At 42.2% G+C, this 21,218-nt stretch overlaps 1 protein-coding gene across 1 annotated transcript in view; it reads right to left on the bottom strand.

Moving 5' to 3' along the window:
* GUCY1A1 (guanylate cyclase 1 soluble subunit alpha 1) overlaps window positions 1–13,495 on the bottom strand; it is a 36,680-nt gene extending 23,185 nt beyond the window's left edge. The window contains exon 1 of the mRNA XM_055727935.1: window positions 13,358–13,495. The gene's annotated coding sequence lies outside the window, so the exon portion shown is untranslated. The remainder of the gene's footprint in view (window positions 1–13,357) is intronic.
* Window positions 13,496–21,218: the final 7,723 nt, after the last annotated feature.

Below are 21,218 nucleotides of genomic sequence, written 5' to 3'. Positions count from 1 at the left end.
CTGTTTGAAAACTAGGTCTGTAGAAAGCAAAGTGTTCCATTAGTAGACTTCAACTGCGGAGTTTTCTGACTGAGTATTTGCCACCTGCCACTTCTGTTTACAATGCCTACAAAATCATTTTCACACTGAAAATCACTGACAACCACCTTTCATAGTCATAGTTCAGCGCTCAGGCCAACTCCCACTGAAGTCAATAGCAGGATTCTGGACGCAGCAGGAATAGGACTAAACCTAACAGGTCTGTGACTGTTGTCCCGGAAATACGGATTTGCATGTTTTCTTATTTTTGAAGCAAAATATGGCCTTGGTTTTTTTTCATTTGGGGTTTTCACAGGTGGGTGTGCAGATGTGATGGTAAACACAGCACTGAGGTCACTTGAGATTCTGGAGAAGTTAAAAACTGTGCATGGGAAGCCAATAACAGGAACTTCTCATTAGTGAAAACGGTTTATCCTGGAGCAGCGAGGTCATGTCCTTGTAATTTTTCTGATAGGGAAAAAAAAAATATTGATTGAAGAGGTGTATTCAACCAGAACAGATGGTTGAAAGGTATTTTCACAGCTATCGTGCAGCTACTGATTCTGCTTTAGCTATGGCCCATGGCAAAGGATGCAGCTCTGAAGAAGAGGAGAAATCAGCTATTTTCCCAATTGTTCCCTTCCACGGTATCTGCAGGCCAAGGACCAGCAGGCACCTTCCTTTCTGACTAAATGATTACAGACAGCTTTGGCTACAAAGCGTGTTTAAAAGAACTGAAATCTGTGACTTGGCCATGTGCACTGTACCTTCAGTACACTAGTACACACTAGGACCTTAATTTTTATTTGTAAAATAAAAATTGTCATTTTTCATACAATGTACGGGCAGTTATAGTTATTCACAGCCCACTCCTTTCAAAATCTGCTATTCTAAAAAAGATCTGAGTATGCAAAAGCAGTAGACCTTGCCTTTGAAACTGGGCTTTTCAAAGGTAATCAGCACACCCGGTGAGCCTGGATGCTCTAGGAATACATTACAATACTAATTTCCCTGTTGAGTCTATCACTTGGTTCTTTTTTAATACTCTTCTGGAAAATACAGTAGATATACGTTTAAAGCTGAGAAAGGTAGGTAAATATGGTAAACGTGTGAATTTATATCATCTTTAAAAACACAGGCTGCTTCTTTCACTAAAATGGTGAAGCAATGTAAAGAAGAGATGTTTTGTGAAATACTGTGGTTGCACTTGTGGTATTAAGAGAAATTAATGTTGTTTAATTAATCACAGTAAATACGCACTTAATGACTAACACTAGCCTGCTGTTAGTATATACCATCTCTGTAATACAACTGAAAATTAAAGAAATAAAGATGTAGATTTTGGCTTACTGTAGAATGTTTGATCCGTGACGCTTGTTAACTGTCTCCAGTGGAAGCTGGAATTATCGCGGCTACTGATCTTTCAAATCCTCCCGTTCCATTTATTCTACTTTTTTTTTAAGCATGTGAAACAAATCAAATTGCAGAGTGTTTCTCAGATTACTTTTGCACAGGAAAGGTCAGCACATGCAAATGACAGCAGCAGGGAGAAGGTGGCAAAGCAGAACTGACTCGGAGGTAACCGCCGTGCTCACCACATACTCCGTGTGGAGCTTCCCCTTGGCCTTGGTGGCGGTTTGTTGTTAAAGACTAAGGTGACAACGTGGCCCTGCAGAAAAATCAGCTGAAAATATTTATGGGTTATTCAGCTCTGACACATCTATTTTGAAACAAAAGGAATGCATGGGACAGACTCTAGCAGAAATCTAGGTTATTCAGATCTAGAAATGTGAGACCCTTCACAAAGAAATTTCTCAAGTCAGTATTAAACTGTAGCTTCTTGTTTTAATAATATTTTCAGTGAAAATCAGAAGATCATTTTGCCACTGATCACGATGCAAAGAAAAACACATGACATGTATGCTACTTTTCCAAACCGTCAGCAGAGCTAAACAGCAGAGAAAAGACCCATTCTGACAGCTACAAAATGTTACCAAATAGTAGCAGCCTTGGTCAGTGCTGCTCTCCCAGTTGTAACAGCTGCATTTGGAAAGATGTAGCAGGTTTCAAAGCACGCATTATACTGATTCAAGTGCATTAGCTGTTGAATTGCAGCTTTTTGTAACAATATCAAAGTTGAATATTAAATCCCACAAATAGTGTCATCCAGCTTTTTTGAAACTAGTATCTGCTTCAGTCCTGGCTGTTCTAGTGCCAGAGTGCTGGGCACGGACTGGCACAGGAACATATGCGTGGCTTGAAACGCTTGTAAATTCTGTTGAAATTCACTGATTATTTCTGTGGCAAGCATTTCAGATTATCAGAGATTAAACAGGTTAAGAGATTTGGAGGAATGGAAATCCAAGCAAGGGTCGACAAGGAACACAGTGCAGAACCTCTCATTGGATGTACCAGCCACTGGCCTCTAATCCGACGTACAAATTCAGGGTTTAAATATGGAGGTAAATCAAATTTATTTTAACCATAAGGGTTCTGCTATTTTATCCCACAAACTTCTGTGACTTTTTGGGCAAGGCCCTCAGGTCTTTCTCTCATCAGGAAAATGCAGATATTTTTTTCCATAAAACACGGGAGATAATTTTACCAGAGGACTTGGATTTTCCAAATGTCTAGAATCATACGGAAAATTCTTAGCAAAGAACATACTTGTCATCCAAACTAATATGCTTCTGTGATACAAAGCCTGAACTTTGTGCACTGTATGAACCACGGGGTAATCTTCCTGGAGTTACTCTAGGTGGAGCATCTAGAACTGTCCACAGCTCTCCATCTCACACCTGTGTAACTACCTGCACTGCCTGCAGTGATGTTAACATCGCAGTATTCTTGCCAAAGCCTGAAAGATCAAAGCTCTGCTCCATTTCTCAGGTAGCATAGTTCTTCTCATTTATCACAATAACTGCCGTTCTCTATTAAGTAAGAGATAAAAAGGAGGCAAGGGAGATACAAACAGAATAAAGGAGCAGGGAAAAAGAAACAGAAGAAAGCAGAGAGGGAAGCCTACAGAAGGACACAAGAATTAAAAGATCCATAAGGAAGAAGGAAAACATGGGCAATGGAACAAAATAATTTGCAAAGGTACAGACAGTTCTCATATTGATATATTGCTTTTTCTCTACCACAAGTCTACTGGAGTATGGTGGGTACTTATGCAAATAATTTTTCTGTAAACTGCCAGTATGAAATGATAATTTCAAAGAGCTTTTCAGCAATATTCCAGATTTTAGGGGAATTTTGTTCTGTGGTAGTTACAGCTTGTGTTTCAACCAACTCTGATTGTTATATATATTACTCTCTGTTGCACTGCTAGGGAAGGATACGTATTTATCACCCTGATTTGGCTGCCAAGACCCAATTTCTAGTTTCGGTGTTTTGCTTCACCAGCACCTATTGGGAGGCAGGGAGCGACATCCCTTGTTTTGCTGCGTTGTTTAGTGAAGCTATCCTATGTTAATAAAGAAGTAAACACTTTCTACACTTGGACATTTCAAAAGTTATTTCCTAGTATTTTGTTTTAAATGACACCGATTTACAAGTTAAAGGCCAGACACACATTGTTTAAGATTTCATAGCTTGATGTTTTGGTTTTTTTAAAGATATTTCACTTCTCTCTTGCAATATGTCTATAAGGAACCTCTTTCCCCTCTCCATTGGGCCTTCTGACATACCACTTAGTGCTGCACGTGCATCCGAGATGCCAGGACAGAAGCACGACTGCCCCGGCTTCCTTGCCCACCCTGCCCTGCGTTCCAGTGTGGCAGCACACAAGTAAGTGCACTGGTGCAGCCAGGGCCAGTGACCGCGAGCCAGACCCCTCTCCCACCGTGCCACCACGGCGGGTGAGCAACTGTACGGGCACCCAGTTCCCAGTTCAAGGTGTGGCAGTGCTGGGAGCCTCTGGGTTTCAGTCCTCCAGCAAAACGAGTAAGGAACACAGCTTGAGGGTCTCACTCTAGAGGCTAGGATCCCCCCAGAGAGCAGCAGCTACAGAGAAGCAGCAGCGGGGGCGTGCGGACACAGCAGCCCACCGACGGGCACTGTGTGCTGCTCACCCCGGAGCGGCAGGTCAGGACCGCAGGGTATCTCAGCTGTGTTACCTCTACTGAGGTGACCAGCTCATCGCAATTTACTTCACTGAGAGCCAAAACAAATATCACATGCCATTGATAAACACCTTTGTCCCAACACTTCAGCTTGTGCAGTGACGAACGACCCAAATACCGCAAAGTTTGCTTTTAGCGTGGGAGCTGCCCCACACCAAGGGCCCCTCAAGTACTGTTTCCTACCAAAAAGTTGAGAACAACCACTCTGTGTGTGCCGTTTTCTAAGTCTGTAAAATGGGCATCCACCACTGAACAGCTTTTTGGGTTTTTTTCTTCATTATACTAAGAAATCATCTTCATTCCAAAAAAAGGAGCCAGATAAGAGGACATCTCCAACCTGCTACGTTGCATACTGGTGCCATGAATAGTGGCTCCAAGCCAGCACAGAACAGCTCAGCTGTTTCAGACATGAATGGGCAGAAAGCTGGACAGTGAACTGTGGGAGAAAACTGAAAAATTAACCAAAAGCAAATTCCAGCCCTAGCAAGTCCATATGTACTTAGAGGAGTACTTCAAATAGGTTTCGAATGTTGTTTTTATATTTTCCTTAAAATAAATGCTCCTTTGACTGGAAAGTTACATTTATCATTAACCGGGTTCTTGATAAAAGAAATCTCATAACAAATAACAGGTTCCACCTCTGTGTTTATCTGCTTATCTTCTCTTATCCAGATAAGAGGATGTCTCCAACTTGCCTTTTTTTTTTTGTTTTTTTGTTTTTAAACCAAAAAGAGGATGCTACATAGCAAGTTCCCTCTTTTTCTAGAAATACATGAAATTCCATGATGAAAAGGCTGAGAGACCATGTGTATAGCTGGGGAAGAGGGAGGGAACGAGACGCATGAATTCCCAGAAGATAACACCAGAGACCTAAGTTTAAGGATAAAGGAAGGTGGCATTTCCTCCATGAAAAATTTCCTGCCAAGATGAAGAAAACATTTTTTTAAGCCTTTTGGCATGCTGAAGCATCCAGCAGCACCATGAATCATCAGAGTGTACACCCTCAGCAGGTAAAAAACCACAACAAGGAAAGCAAGTCTACTGCACCATGTGTAGTCTTCTTACACAGGGTTGGAAACATTCACCATTTCTGCTTACGGTGCAGGTGATGCTGAAAATTCAAAACACTTGTTTTAAATATTTGTACCTGGCAAGTTCCAACGAGACAAAAGCGCTAACTTCACAAGTATCCTGACACTGCAGAAATGAAGTTCTCACAGTATCACAAGTATCTCTGCAGTATATTCATGTTGTAAACCTTTGCTCTGGGTTTTCAATTCTGTTTATTACCAGCATCTAAATCCCACAGTGCCCATACTATATTAAGCTGACAACAGGATTGCGTTCCTAAGTAATGCAGCTTCTTTGTTAAGAGACAGAGTACCAACCCCAAGTTTAGCATTACAGATCTTAATGTGTTTACTTATATTTTACTAAAGATTATGAATATTTTTCATGATTGTAGAGTAACAGTTGGAAAAGAAAACAGTGAGGATATGTTACATAAAAACTTGCACAGAAAACCTTTTATGGCATATTTATTCCAGCATCAGATAGGTCAGCCATTTACAGTACAGTACATTACAGCAACTGCAAGAAAATCTGGGGTTTTTTAAATGCATCAACCCCAATAGATGCTTTTGTGCCACTGCTGCTGTCGTTTCGATTTATTTTTTTCCCTGTTCCAATTTATTGCTAGCTAAAATCTGCCCACAACATGGGCAGAGATGGATGTTCTTTTTTAGCTTTTGCTACATGTAAATCATAATCCTGTATTCCATCAGTGCTCCTGGTTCTTCACCGCTTCAAAGCCTATTTGAAAAGATACTTTTACCTTTTAATTCCCCTTTATTGTTTAAACCTATCTTTGCTTAGAACTTAGTGTTGCTTAGAAATGCAAATTACTTTCAAGGAGAAACTGGAAGGAAGATAGCATGAAACCATATTTTATATATTATATTAAGCTACCATTTAAAATGGTTTTACTAGTGCCAGTCACTCATCTTCTAAGAGCATAATCATTGTCATGATGCCCACCACGATCTCATGCATGGTATAGCTGCATACTTCAAACCTCGACTAAGCTGTGACTCTGTTGGTTCTAAAATTTACCAGTTATGGTCAACGACTTCTTCCACATACAGTTCACCATCATGCTGCATCTCCCACACATCTGGAGCATGTGACACGCAAAGTAAGTCCAGAGCTGATCTAAGTTGAGACTGATTTTCAGACCAGCTGTAGATTTTCAGCGTCACACTGCACACGTAGCCTCATGAGCCCATTAAAATGCCTAACTGCTTACTGGAAGCCAAGTCTCCTCTACGCTGTGTCACTTCCACCACACAAACAAATGTTTTTGTCTGGGAAGGGAACTATTTCATTATCTTTTAGCACTCATGTAGGCCACCACTCAGTCAGTGAGATTGATACTTGGTCAACATGTGAAAATTCTCGTGGAGCCTTTGCTTAAACTCAAATACTGGCGTTTACACCCCGGTCTGGTCAGTTCATCCTTGAGCAGGTTGCTCAGCACAGAAATTGTGCCAACGTTATCTTGCATTCTTTTTCTCCATCACTGTTGCTAGATGTATTGTTTATTTTAAGTTTCCAGAAGGCCCAAAATAAGATCAGGGCTGTACACAAATATACAATAAAAAGCTGATGTTTGATCAGAAGGGGTTGCCTTTGAATAGCTCAGACAGGAGAATGGAGGATGAAAGGAGGTGTTATGATGCCTCTTTTAGATGTGGGGAAATCAGGCACACTGGAGATCGGACTGCAGCTGAGCTAAGTGTATCCAGATCTCTTTAACAGAGTTACACAAGTATTTTTGTCCATGAGTTTAGTAGATCCGAGTGATTTACAAAACTCAGGTCAAACCTTATAAAAATTTGCAGACAGATTTTAAAAAATAAATATGGGATCAAAACACTTGCACATTTCTACAAGTGAAATGCAAATAGATTTTGCAGGTAGGGTTCAGAAAAGGGTGTAGGTGCTATATATAAAAGTAGAACAAGGAAGGTATCCTCACCTGATAGCTTCATGCCTAACACACACCAGGTTTAACTTCATTCTCTCATTTCTGAAGACTGTACTTGCTTATAGGAAAGGCATTCCCTCTTGGCTGGTTTTAGTAATAACATGCAACCTGTTTGGGAACCTTTCACTGCATCAAAATAAGCATTTAATTCAATCCAACATTACTTGTAATTATTCCTGTCATTATTTCCTGAAGTTTTTGAGGAAAAATAAAATAGTTCCACATTGTCTAAAAGCCCTGAAAAGTTTCTTAAGCCACAAGACTGTCCTTCCCTTCATACCATTCTTTCCATGTGGAAATTCTAACATCCTATCTCTAAATATGCTTTGTGAGTTCTATGGACTAATGGCTATATTTTCACCAAAATTGGAACCATTTATCAATCCACCAAATGTTTTTCTCAATATGAGGCAAGTGGTTTTGCACTCTCAGCTTGCCAGTGCAAACAGACAGCTATGAAGACAATTTTGGCAAAAAGTAAAAAAAATTTTTTAAAAAAATTAAAGTTAGATTGATGCACGCTTTCTTCAAAGACATGGAAATTTTGCCATTTTTAGCAGTGCTATTTAAAACAGGGACTGCAGTGAGTATTTTAGGCTCCAGGGTGCCTGCAGCCAGGACTAGGGAGCCACCAGCTATTAATACAAGCAGGTACCCCTCCCTATTAACCAGAAAACAGCAAGTGGGTATACTGCTTTGTGTTTTCAAATCACGGAAATAATTATGAGCAAATACAAAATCCCAATTTTTCCATGCAACAAACTGGAAATCTTGCTGAGGTGTTCCTCCATTGTAGTCAGGCTTTTACTAATGCTCTTTCATGTGTGAAGAGTTTCTGTATTTGCTGAGGAGGGAAATCAGCTTTCCCTGAACAACTTTTGTCAGTCTCCATCTGTATCAAGCGCCAAGTGAAATGAAAGGTTAAAATAAAATTAAACACACATTTACCTTGGTCAGCATTAGAAAGGCAATCATCACTGTACAACACACCCCTTTCTCACACACCATGGAGAAACCTGTTTCTGGGATCCCAAAAATAACTGTGCTATTACTTATTAAAAGTGGAGAGCTGAGCAGCAACTACTGTATGTGGCATCATGGAAAACTTAAGTTTTACTGCACCCTCTGGAATCGACGATGTTCTAGAATTACACCAAGTGGATTCCCACAAAATATAGTTTCACCAAAGGAGTGATATATTTATGTTCTGAATACCTTAGAACGGGGCTGAGGAAGAGAGTCACTTAATGAATGTATGTTTCTTTCAATTTCTGTTTGTGGAGGAGAAAATAATTAAAGGATTTTAGGACTTCACCTTCTAGGAAGAAATTTTTACTCACACTGAAACAATCGGATGACTTGCCCGGGTTATTCCCTGCAACCCTCTCATACCAATAGCTGTCTAAGGGCTAGATTCTACAATGCTTTATAACGTCTTTGGAACTGGTTCCAGCCTCCTCCATGACGATGCACACACCCTAGATCACACTCCCCACAATTAAAGCACTCTTCCCGAGCCACTGTATGGCTGACCTATTTTCTATATGGCTTCAGCCGAAACAATCAATGGGCATAGCCATGCGTAAAGTGCAAGGCACAGTCGAACAGCCCCAGGAGAGGGTTTCAGACAGCTCTGTGCCCCATAGCCCCGTGCTGGGGTCCAAGTCTTCATGCCTTTTTCACTGTGCCCTAGGGCAGAGAGAAAGTGGCCTTGGCACTCCAGCAGGGACAGCACAGCATCCTGTCCCGCTCAGACAGACACATATGCACAAGAGGTACGGACAGGAGGTCTCGTCACAGAAATATCCTCTCAGAAATAATGCACGAGGTCACAGCTCGGTTATCATCCAGGCCTCGCGTGCTCCCTGTAAGAAATCATCCTACTGGTGCTGACTTGCACGAGGCTTGTTTGAATACTTCTGCTAGCAGGGCACCGTCCTCTCGGAACAGCAACTCCTAGTATGAATGTGGAAGAAGGAAATCAATTCACAAGTTGGCCTTTAAGTAACGCAAAGGAACTAATTGAAGGAGTTGGAGCAGTAAAATCAAGAATAATGTCTACCACAACACCACTGAGCTCAAGGAGCAGGGAGGGTGCCTAATGCACCGGTGAGGGTCTGAGCTGCGGAACCGGGCACTTCAATCAAATCATAATATGAGTTAAAACACTCTGCAGTTAAACGTGAAAGCAGTAATATTCTTAGCAAGGGCACTGATTCCACTTAACAGAACTATCACATGATAGAAAATGCAATGAAAAATAAGTAGAAGTGAGTCTCACAAAAGACTGCTCTGATGGGGTGGGATTCTCTCAAAGGCTGAAGGCCTGTGGAAGGCCTAAAGCTCAAATTTACTTGGGGCCTGAAGCTACAAACAGGACTTGGCGACGTCTCTCTACGGTAAAATAAAATTAACCCCTAGAGAATGTATTTGCTCTGACTTCAGTCATGAAGCAGCAGAACAACTGACAGCAGTAAAACCTGCACCCCTGTGAAAGGGGAGCAGATGTCAGCTTGCTCCAGACTCTGCCATCCACAAAAATAACTAAGCATCCCGTGTGAGCTACAGGCCATAAACCAGGAGCCAAAATGATACGAAAGCACTAGCCCTGACCTAAGAGTGGCATCACCTGAGTAGGACAACCAAAAAACCCAGAAGAACAGCATATTGCAAAGTAAGTTGCAGTCAATACCTGTGTTAGAAGTAAAAGGCTTCATCAGAGATATTAACATAGTCTTTTTGATTGTTTCATAGCAGGTGGATCTATAAGCAAAAACCTTACAAAAACCTGCACTCTCTTAACAAATTTTGTTGCCTTTATTACAAATCATGAGCTAGAAGCCGTAGTGCATTTATGCACATGCTTAGATCCTATCAGAAATTTAGAATTAAATAGATACTAACATTCTGTCCTGTGTTGCTTTCTTGAACAAAGCTTATGCCCTGAACACTAACTTAAAAATATAATATCTGTTCAATGATAAACTTGAATATCCACTCCTGGTACAACTAGTCATGCAAGACTTGCTGAATATATATCATATATGTTAGAACCGTATCTCAGATGCTCAAAATGTGCAGAAAAGAATATTCAAAGTAATGTCAAATTTGGCTTAATTTAAATTTCAAATGCTAATAATCTGAAATGCAATGCTAAGCATCTAAATAAATGTCGTGAATTTTAATAAACCACAGACAATAAAGGTCTTTAAAAATGAAATAGTACAAAATGTGCAAGGAATTCTAGCAAAGAAACTAATGGCAGCTCTCCATGGCTCCATTTTCATTTGCTAATAAAACGTGCAAGCTGAGAAATAATGTTTTCTGAATACCGTTACAACAAAATTCATTCAAACACGCCCTGAGGCTTCCAATAACTATTTTAAGTCGTCTTTTTACCCAGACTGATTTTTTCTTAAATGAGTAAGTTTGTATCAGAAAAGGAAACTTGCTGCATGTCTACAGAGTGGATACAAAACACAGACAGTACCTTCTAATAAATATTTTCTTGTTGATAATTTAGAAGGTTGTGTCTGCTTCCTTAGATTACTGTGGTGCTTTGTTATTTTTTTTTTTTTTAAACTAAGATACAATTTACCACATATTTTTGTTCAACAACTCCTTTCAGTTAAGAGCAAAACAACTGTATTTGCTACAAACTCTACCTTGACTTCCTGGATTCTTATTTTGAGCCTCTCTCTCTCCCTCTCTCTCTTTTAGAATTTCAAACAGATGGCATTTATCTTCATAATGGCTGTGATATTTTGCCTTTTATTACATGACATAACCAGATTTTGACTGCTACTGATATTTTGAGCATTAGATTTTATTATAAACTCTTACTTATGTTTTGATTTCACTACGGGATCTGTTTTGAAACAGACTGTCACAGAATGCTTAAAGACATTTTTTAAAGAAAGCATTAATCAGAATAAGACAAATATACAAGACTTCAGTACTTACTTTTATGGACACAACATTAAAGACTAACCTTGACTTCTCATTTTTAATGGGTAATTGAAAACTTAATTGAATAATTTAGGCAAATACCCAGTAAGTGAACCAGGGGGAGAAGGGATGGTGAGCCATTTTATTGCTAATGTCAAAAAAGGGTAAGAAACTCACTGCAGAAAAACTAAATCCCTTACTTTCTCCTCCAATGTTTGCCTCACGATCTTACACTGTCATGACTCACAATAGCTGCAAGCTACGTAACTCCCCAGAAAAAAAAAAATACAACCAAGAGATCTCAAGATGCGATTTCCTTCTTTCTCCTCTCCTGGTTTTCCTGCCTGCTTTACACCGGCATGATTTCAGCAGTTGCTCTTCTCTTCTGAGAACGTGAAGCATAAAGTCTTTTATTTCACTGTTACAGCATTCCCTATGCTTCCTCACAATCACCTAATTCATTTAAGGTTCTTGCTATTGGCAAAGCAAAGAGAACAGTCATCACAGCTGCAGAATGTATGGCCATACGCAGCACCCCAGAGCAACACAATCCAAGGAAGAAACTTCTCTACAATAAAGAGAACTTTCCATGCTGGCATTTGTAACACATTTGCATGCATTCTCTGGTTGCTTAAATTGCTTAACTTCTCTGATTAATTATGTAAAATAGTTTGTTACCAGAATCTCTTTCCAGCATGAGCTGCCACCACCTTTTGTTCCTAACCCTAGAAAAGCAGCAGACCTGTTTATGCGATTTGAAGTGTATGCTTCCTTGCACCTACTTTCTGTAGTTTGGAAACAATCTTAATCATAACTACATGAAAAGGGAGTTGGCTGCACTGGGAGTTTTGTCTTGGGAAAAACTGTAAGATTAGACCATTTCCAAATAAGTCAAACATTTTGTTCTATTCACAGAAAGATAATTAAAGCCTTAACACTTGTTACGCAAAATCACTCTGTTACATTATTCTGTAATTCTGTATTCAGAGGCTTCACAATGCAAAACTGGAGTGGATAAGAATTTCTTTTTTCCTGCTAATATTCCACCCATTGAAAAGCATTACCATTTCCCTTTAGACCAGCCCGGACACAGCACCGTGTCACCCGCAGGCCGGTGAAGGTGCACAGCCCAAACACAGTATCACGAGCAGTGCATTGCACCACCACACTTGGTTTTAGCAATACTGCCTTGCTCAGGACTTTTTTCCTGTTAATTCACCCTTCGAACGTAGAACTCGCCCTTTGAACTTAGAAAGTCATCTCAGTACAGACACAGACTAAGTGACCAGTTGCTAAAATAGAGCCATTTTAGGAGCAGCATTACATCAAGCTTGAGAGAATACGTAAGATGCTTTACATACAAGAAAAACTTTTCAAGTGTCTCGTGTTTATACTAAAGATAATTTTACAAAGGGACTACTAGGCCTAGGCGAGTAATGGTAGCTGAACCTTAGCCACAGAAACAACTCCACCCACTCAGAAAGGGAATTACAAGCCTAAAGTACTGGGGAAAAAACAAACAACCCCCCCCCACACACACACAGAAAGAATAGTGGATCTAAGAAAACCGACCAAAAAAGTAAAAAAGTAAACTGCCAGTCATAATGAATATGACACGGCTTGTGGTTTCATTTATTCTTCCTAGAAAAAAAAAAAAAAAAAAAAAAGAAAGAAAAAAAGAATTGGAATAGTAAATGCAAAAATGAAGTTATTGTTAGAGCATCGAGTATGTGATTAAAAGCCGGTTTTGTGTCTAACTCGTGCAGTGCAACGGTGCTAATTACTATGAAAACCCGGTAAGAAGCCTCACCCAGGTGTAATGCAGTAAATCGAGCCTGAATGGGTTTAATTAGCTCGACGGGCACCAGCAGCAGCGAATTCTTAGAAAGCCGAGGATGCACACAGGCCGCCGACGTGCCCCTGGCGGCTGCTGCCCCTGGCGGCTGAAGCCCCCGGCCCGCTCCCCGCCCCGTTATCTCGCCCGATGCCGCACCTGGCCGGGGGCACGGCGCCAGCGGGGCTCAGGGTGCCGAGGGCTCCCCGCGACACCACCGCTCCCCGCCCGCTCCCGGGGCTCAGCCCCGCACCGCACGGCCGGGCAGGGCCCGACGCCGCCCCGGCCCCCCAGCCCCGCTCCCCGCGGGCACGGCCGGGCGCCCCGTCCCAGCGCTGTCCAGGGTCCCCGCCGCGCCGCGCCGCGCCGCGGGCGCCGCTCACTCACCATGGCGGGGGCCGCCGCGGCCGCGCAGCCCCACCGAGGGCTCTGGGCAGGCGCCGTGCGCTCCCCGCCGCCGCCAAGGTGTATTTGGGGAGCGGGCGCGGCGCGGCGGCGGGGCCGCCCGGGCGGGCGGGGGCGCGGCGGGAGGGGCCTCCCCGCGGGCCCAATCAGGGCCGGGGCGGGCGGCACCGGGGGCGGCGGCCGGACCGGGGGAGGGGGCGGCACTGGGGACGGCAGCGGTACCGGGGGAGGCGCGCTGTCCCCGCTGGCACGGCGCGCCCCTTGCGCGGCCACGGGTCTTCCGCGGGGCTTGGCGGAGGAGCGCTGCGGCCGGGCTGCGGCGGAGGGCCGGCGGTGCCCGGCGGTGCCCGGTGCGGCGGAGGGCCGGCGGTGCCCGGTGCGGCGGAGGGCCAGCGGTGCCCGGCCGCCGTGCGCCTCCCCCCGTCTCCGTGCGGCGCCGCGCGGTTCGGATGTCGGGCAGCGCCGGTTTGCGCAGAGCCAGCAGCCGCCGTGTGCGGCTTCCGCAGCCGGTGTCACCAGGGGTGGCAAGGGGCTGTGGTGACTCGTGTGTGTCCCCAAGCATCCCTCCGCCCGCCCTGCCAGCCTGTGCTACCGCATTCGTTTTACTCACACTTTACTGCGGCTGTGGTTTACTTGTTGCTGGTGCTACTATGCACATTTGCAAGATACTCATTGTTCCTGCAGCTTTGGGGTGCGACTGTTGAAACCAATAGCTAAGCAATGGCAGAAGGGGAACGGCACCTTCCCCAGTCGGCACAGAAAACAAGAATCGTTCAAAAAACTTCAGAATATTGGACAGCCAAGTTCAATTTAGAACACTAATTCATAAAACACTTTTTCTAGCATTGCCCGGGTCTGAAATCATACTCTTGATTCTTGTGTGCCACCATTGAAACAGAGCAACTCCACAATTTTTAAATCTTCATGAACGCCATAGCGCATTCATCATACTCTCACTGTGAAAACAGTGGTTGGTGTTTGGAAGCCCAGGGTCAGAAACAATTATCTTGTAGGACAATTAACAGTGACTGACCTCACAGCAGGATTAGCTGCCTTGTCAAGCCACATGGCAGGGAACAGATTTCACCAAAAGAAACAGCTTTTGTGAGCTGAGGGATGAGTTTGGAGCAGCACCATACGTACCTACACAGCAAGAGATGAACGGGTGTAATTTCTCGTAGCTCGCTGTTGTAGCTTCACAGGCTGGTGAGGGAGAGAGGGTTGAAATCAACCAAAACAAAAGCAGCACATCTGCAAGTGGTTTTGAACAGACCAGCTCTACATGAGCCAGGTTATCAAAGCTCCAGGTGTGACTGTTTTGTTGCCTCCTTGCCTGCCAGAAGTGAAAAACGATTTAATAAATACATCTGCTTCACACCATGCATCCCTCCCTGCCGTGACAGAAGAAGAGAAACCTGTCACCTAAAGAACTGATGAATTTCTTCAACCACCGGTTAGTCAGCTGAAAATAATCTGCCAAAGCCCATTTTGATGACATTTCTGAAGTTGTTGACAAGCAACGTGAAACTTAATCAAGTGCTAAATAGTCTAGGACACTACACATCTCATAAAAGTATTGTATTAATAGAAAATGTATTGGCGCAGCCTCTTGCCTACAGAAACAATGCTTAGTCTCAAGGCAAGGCACAATCTTGCTAATGCTTGCCCTCACCTGCAAACTAGCCAAATTCTTGCTGCTCAGCCTTACTTTTCTTGCCTTAGGGAACCAGCTTTTTCTGTAAAAGCCAAACCAGCTTCTGAGACACCAATGTAAATGAATTCCATTATCAAGTTCCTGTGCCGAAAAGGAGTAAGAGCCGCTTATTTCAGGGTGCGCTGTGCAAATTTAGATATGATGATCACTGCAGTGTAAAGCTGCTGGGCCCAGTGTGACAAACTAATGCTAGGCAAGAAAGGTGAATTTGGACATTTGGTGAGCGATGGGATCATCAGCACCAAAAGGTCTCCCAGACTTCTTGAAAAGCCACTGTTTGTCCCTATCACATCTGTCGCTGTGTGCCTACGAGTAATGACTTGCAAAATTGCACCAAATAAAAAACAAAGAAAGCACTTAGGAGTAAGACATTTGCAGTGATTAACTGGAAGACGAAAATAGTATTTCAAATTTTATTAATTAAAATAGTAATATAAGGCAGTATTCATTTCACTTTAGCCATTGAAATGTTAGTTCTCCAAACAAAATTAATTAGATAAATTTCTTCCATAAGATGCTACAAATACTAAAAAGACATAATGTTTTCATCAAGAAACACTTATGTCCCACTTAAAAATGGCTACATTTTATTCAGTTTCTTCTTTACATTAAAGGTCTCTTTTATTAACCAATAAAATAGAAAGATTATATTATATGTAATGATGCTAAGATATATGTATATATACATAGGCATGATATATACAAGGGCATGATAATTCAGAGCAAAATTAGCACTCCTAAACTGCCATTTACTGGCATCTGCTGTATTTAAATCAAGTTTGCCAAATCAGATGTCTTCAAAGAAGCACCTCTCAAATTTATCATCTCCCCCATGGCAACTGACATTTCTGAAAATGCAGAAAGCTGCAGCCCCGAGCTGTGGTGCCGCGCAACAGATGGCTCAGCCCTGATGGCTTCAGGCACCAGCCCCGTGGGACTGGAGGTGCTGGCAGATCACAGAACTGCAGAAACATGGAGGCTGGAAAGCACATCTGGACCTCAGGTAGTCCAACCCTGCTGCTCAAAGCAGAGCCACCTTGCGCAGGACAGCATCCAGTTGGGTTTTCAGTACCTTCAAGGGTGAGGACTCCAAAACCTCTGTAGGCAAGGTATTGTTTGGAAACCCTCGCAGCAAAAAAGTTTGGGGTTTTTTTTGTGTTGAAATGGAAGTTCCTGTATTTCAGTTTGTGCCCACAGCCTCCCATCTTCTCACAGGATGCCACTGAGAAGAGTCCAACTCCCTATTCTTTCCTTTCCCATCAGGTATTTATACACACGGATAAGGCCTCCCTGAGCCTCCTCTTCTCTGGGCTGCAGCAGTCACAGCTGTCTCCACCTCTCCTCGCAGGCCAGGTGCTGCTGTACCTTAATCACCTAGGCAGCCCTTTGCTGGGCTTGCTGCAGTAAGTCCATGTCTCTCTGGTGCTGGGGAGCCCCGACCTAAACCCAGCACTCAGACGTGTTTCACCAGTGCTGAGCAGAAGGGAAGCGTTACCTCCCTGCAGCTGCTGGCTGTGGTCTTCCTAACGCAGCCATATAATGTTTATTGCTGCCCAAACGATATTTGCATTTATCACTGGCACTAGAAACAGCATTGTTGCACCTGTGCGGTGCTCCACTTCAGACCTTTGGCTGTCGTACTGTGACCATTTAGGTTTTCAGTTTTTCAATTCCATCTGGTCAACCAGAGACCTCATGGACTTGCTGGCTCAGTTCACCTCTAGCTGGTGGATTACTGAACAAGGGGGTGATGGGGCTATGCTGTGTGTCTTTTTTCAAGATATGGGCAAACAATTCTTTCCTTAAGTATAATGCCTGGCTTTGTAGCTTTGATATTTTTATATTTTTTTTCCATCCTGTTTCTCGTTTGTAATTGAAATTTCCACTCCACTCCATAATGATACCTGTTCAGTATTGCCATTCAATGATATTTATTGGAGACTCACATGAGGAATACATTAGCTTTTCATTCCAGTGCAGAGGAGGTGCACATGACACAGAAAGGTGACAGTCACCTGATCCATGGCACTAGTAATCAAATTAGGTTTTACAGAGCAAGAAATGACAATCATTCCTGAAGGCAGGTGAGAATTTCAAAAACCTGAAAAAAAATGTATCATACACTCGATCTTCTAATGAGCTACCTAAGATCAAAGCGCCAAAAGGTGTGCTGCCAGCTGAAGAGTTTATTTAATTTTGCACTATCTAAAATACATCTGAACTGAAATTAACTGTGGGTTTTGGATGCCTCTGCCACCTAGTTAGCATTCTTTTATTGCTTCACTTGTTCTTGCTATAGGGAGTTGAAAACACTGTGGAAAACACGACCACTGATGTGCCTGAAAGTGTCTACTGGACCTCTTATAAAAATTCAATCATATTCAGAGGAGGTTTCAGTGATTTATCCACATCTAGCTCAATTTGTCACTTTCTGAACAATGTTAAATCATCTAATTTAGAAATTATTTATCCTTAAGGCTCATAAACACCTTCCTTAGGAACATGTGTCTTGCTGTTTGCAAATATATCACATTTCAAAAGGGTACCAATATCAAAAAGTTTTCTTTTTGCCCTTTCCCACTAGAAAGACTCCTTTTCAAATAGTACATATCCTATTTTTACTGTTACACAGCTTTGGTCAGTCAGATCTGAGTATTTATCAGCAGTAATGTCCACACTGTCACCAAGGAAAGTTTTGTGCAGAGTTTCAAGTCTGCCTTGAAGAAGGGTTTTGTTTCAATGAATGAATGAAAGCACAGGTTCCCCATCCTTTCATAGGCTTCATAGACAGGCAAGCAAGCTGTCCTGGAACACAAACTTTCTGAGAATCAAAAGGGGTTTTTTGCTGCTATTGTAAGTTTTCTTGGTAAACTGCTGTTTCCTGAAGGGCAGGCTAGATTTACAGTGTGTCCTCTGACAGTATGCCTGTACCTTGTACAGAAAGACAATTTTGTAAAATTCTTATCGTCATTTACCATGGAAAGCCACAGAAATACTGCAAAGGTTCTAACAGCAGCGACAGATAAACAGGACTCACAGCCTTCATCTTCACTGCAGGTGACAGGCAGTCAGGCTTCCTGCGGAAACATCCTCCTGCCAGTTGGATTTGCTTTCTTGCCCAACACTCATATTTTCAGTTGGAAGATGCATGTAATGCTTGTTTGTACCGATCAGGTATTAATAGCTCTTTTTAGGCAGTGATATTTGGCCATAGAACAAATTTGTTTCTTTTCTGGTCATATTTAGGAAGTGCTCGATTTTAAATACAAGTTCCAGCTTGGGTAATTGAGAACTCTTTGCATCCTCCTCTAATTTAAATTGTTATGGCATCCTTCCTGTCCCGAGCAAATTGTTATGAAACATTTGTCCTGCGTTCTACTAAACTTTGGCTGTGCCTATGCTGCGTGATCCGGAATCCTGTTTCAGCTCTCTGCTCCAGGCGTGCGCCCTGACAGCACCCTGACTTTGTCTTGGATGAGCTCTGCAAATGCATGCTCTTCCATCCTGCCTTGATTTCCCTTCCAAGGAAGCCTGGGCAGGCCGGCAGGCGGTGGGAAGGCAGCTGCAGAGAGCTCCCTAAGCAACTGCAGAGCACAGGGAATTAGGAGTGCAGGGAGCAAACACCATAATGTGCAAGTTTTAGCCTTTTTTTTGCAGTTTAACTTCAGATTAGTGGATTGGTTCCTGCAGGTACAGGAATTCAGGTCTAGCAAAAGTTTTGCTATTTCTTGATATATAAGAAACTTGATGTATGAAGATTAGGTCGTTCACCTAGTCAATGCATTTTTTACTGCTAGGAAGACACAGCTATATTCGAGGGCGGTGGAAAACTTGTGCTGAGACAATGCAGCCATCCCAAACTGATTTCCCTGCTATTTAAAAGCCTTTCACTGATACTGTAAGTCAGTTATTATACAGAAAAAAAAATATTTCTAAACCGCTTAGTTTTTAGAAATGTCTGTTTTAAGCACTGCAGTCCACTGCTGTAATGGCACCCTTTTCTCCACAGTCTCTGAATATCAGCTTAATTCAGTTGTTAAAATGATGTGAGAAGAAAAATCCTGTGCACACGTTGGCAGTCATATCTGAGGCACTCATTTTATCTGTTGTCTTAGCATTATTGAGAATAAGATCAAGTATTATTCTTGTCCATAACAGTAGTTCTCATTCAGTATTTAAATTTCTCATCTTCTAAATTAGATAAAATTGCATAACGATGTCATTATAAATATTAGTCATTTGCTTTTTGTTAAGGAGATTCTGTTTGCATTGTGTCAAGTACAATGGTTTCCATTCATTTTTCAGATGTTTGGATGCTATGAGAGTGCAAATGAGATACAACTTCCTATACACATAATCTCTCACATTTCTATAGATATTTCATGAAAACATTCTTGAGCGATTTCATGAAGCTTGTCTTTTGGATTTTTTTTTTTACAAACATCTGGATCCACTCTTGTGGGAAACTATCGTGAGCAGTTAAAGGAACTTTATTCCAGAAATCCTTTTTTATCAAAAGAAAATGGACCACGGCACTGAATCATCATCACTGAGAAAGCAAGAGCATTGCTTGCAAATAAAATTAGGTTGACCTCAGTTTTGCAAATGCTGGTTTGTACAGATGAAGGTTGTTCTTTAATTCTGATTACCTACCATGGCAAACGCCTACTGATCGTACTGTAAACAAGGTAGGGCTTCTTGCTTTCAGTGTTTGTTCCTGGATCATTTTAGTTTGAAACCTCTCAGCTTGGTTCACATAGAGTTAAAATGAATGTGCTACTTAGAGAGCAAAGGTATTATCATCAACAGAATGTGGCTCTCAGCAGTCGTTACTGAATTCTGGAAATCTTGAATAGGCTCATCATACTGCAAAGAACTGATTGAAGTTGGCTTTCTAATGCATCATAAAAAGCCTGCTACCCCCCCTCCCTGCTCCGCTAAACTGTGTTGCTTAATTTTAGTAAATGCAAATAAATACTGAGCTACAACGACCTCATTAACCTCAATTCATCTAGTCAGAGAAATCATGGTTAGATAATGGAAACCTAGCTCAAAATTCATATGGAGAAAAAAAATTATGGTTCATTCTTTTTTCAGGTTATTGTTTTTGAGAAAAATAAAAAAACGCCAGAGAAGGAACCTCTCTCACAGGACTTCTTGTGTGGACTACACACAAGCAGGCCATCCTATTTTCTTCGCTGGGAGCTCTCAAGCAGATGGGATGAGCACTCTTAAGGAGTTCCCTGTAGTTTTCCTCCTGCCTGTCAGATCTTTCCTTTTTTTTCCCTTTCACTTCCCTGCTCCCTGCTCCCTGCTCTCTTCCCCTTTCCACTTCATCCATCCCATTTTTTTCTCTCTTTTACTTCCCAGCAATAGTGCAGGCTGCTGTCAGGTAACTTGCCTTATCTTTCATTGCTTCTTTTTCACTTTTCTTTTCTGGTAAGGAATAACCAGTTTGTTGTAGGGAGATAGAAATGGAGTGGCTTACAGAGAACTGACAAAGGAACTGCCTACTGCCTCTCTCTGTGCCCACAACAGAGCACTTCCTATGAAATAACATGGGAAAAAGTCATTCCAATAACCTTAGTGAAGCCCAGTGCATTGTGTCAACTGAGTACTGATGGCGTAAGAACAACCATATATTAATTACTTCAAGACTGGCTACAGATGAAAGTGTATTGTCACCTGAATTTGACGCATTAAGCTTTGATTTTTTACAAAATAAAATGTAGACTTCTGCCTACCCACCCCCACCCCCCCACCCCGCCCCCAAATATATGTGTGTCTTTCCCTTATTCTAAAACTTCCTAAAGTCATTTTTAATATGTCCCATATCTTGGCAGAAACCTTCTGGTTTATGTTAGGCATGAACATTTGTCATTTTCCTTTTCACTTCACACTTGTATTCATCACAAAGAATTAGTTCTTTGCAGTGCACATTGTCCTATAACGAGCCTGACACTCCTTTTGTTCTCTAGACTTTTCCATGGAATAAGTCTATGAGTAGATTCTTTGTATAAAATCAGTACAAAGTAACACCCTGCTTTCACTTTTGAATAACTAAATATGATAATAAGACAACAAAAGAAGGGAATCTGAAATTGACTTAATATGATGAGTGGAACCAGA

This window comes from Falco cherrug, chromosome 1, assembly GCF_023634085.1.
Source record: "Falco cherrug isolate bFalChe1 chromosome 1, bFalChe1.pri, whole genome shotgun sequence".
Lineage (NCBI taxonomy): Eukaryota > Metazoa > Chordata > Aves > Falconiformes > Falconidae > Falco > Falco cherrug.
This window is presented reverse-complemented; position numbering and strand designations above follow the sequence as displayed.